Genomic DNA, 1165 nt, shown 5'->3' on the forward strand with positions numbered 1-1165 from the left:
TGATCAGAAGAACTTGGGCGTGGAAACTTTATGATTGCCTTGACCTTGTCCTGCGCCTTGTGAGTTAAGGACGCGCATTTCCTTCTAAAGGAAGGAACACTTCTTAAGCTTCAGTTTAAGATCGGCCTTTGTTAGGTGGGAGAGAACAGTTTTAAACGTGTGTAAGTGTTCACTGATAGATTTGGAAGCTATGATAATGTCATCTAAGTACATGGATAGTGAGTGTCCTATGATTTCTCCTAATAATGTGTACATGAGATGAGTGAAGACAGGGGGCGCTGAAACAAGTCCCATGGCAAGGCGTTTGAATTGATAGTGTCCATTGTTTATGCTGAAATCTGTGAGGGGTCTGAACTGTGCATCATAGGGAATTTGGAAATAACCTGACATGAGGTCGAGAGTTGTAAAGACAGTGTTGTTTTCACCGATGGAGTGTAAAATGATGAGGGAGTGGATGTCTTTCGGGTATAGTGAGTTTGTTGAGTTCCCTGAAATCAACAACTGGACGGAATGAACCGTCGTGTTTGGGAACAACGAAAAGAGGGAAATTCCATTCCGATAGGCTGGGCTCTTTAATATCCTATTCGATCATATCCGTGATGAGAGCGTCTACTGTGTGGTAGTTTGTATGCATGGGTGTACAGTGGTTTTGCGTTTTCCCATAGGGGTATATGGTGTTCAATGAGGTTTGTGAGTCCAAGAGGTTCACCTGGTAACGCAATTGTATGTCTGAATTTGTTACAGAGAGTGAGTAAATCAGCTTGAGCATCAAGAAAATCTACGGTGTTGTGTCCAGCCGACTTTGACATGTGAGCTGCACTCTTACGTCTGTTGCGTGTTTGACGTGTGTAACTCGGTGTGGGCATGTTCGAGGTGGAGTGCTGTGGTGAAACATGAAATGTGTGAGCACGTGTCTGTTTGCTTGTGTCCGTCTGCTCTAGCTTGGCCAGGTGTGTTTTGTTGACAGTTTGTGTACTTGGGGGATTCAAGGCAGGAATGAAATAGTTGGCATATAGGATGCCACGCTGGGCAAGATATATAACAATGTCGTTCTGCTGCATCCAGGTCAAGCCTATAAGGATGTCGGCGGGGGAAATAGACATCAGCTATGTAGACCGCAAGTGGGATGTGTGGGCATTGAGCTTGGAGGGAAATGTCCAACGAG

Source organism: Oratosquilla oratoria, unplaced genomic scaffold (genome assembly GCF_046742065.1).
Source record: "Oratosquilla oratoria isolate Oo_2021 unplaced genomic scaffold, ASM4674206v1 SCAFFOLD130, whole genome shotgun sequence".
In the NCBI taxonomy this organism is placed as follows: domain Eukaryota; kingdom Metazoa; phylum Arthropoda; class Malacostraca; order Stomatopoda; family Squillidae; genus Oratosquilla; species Oratosquilla oratoria.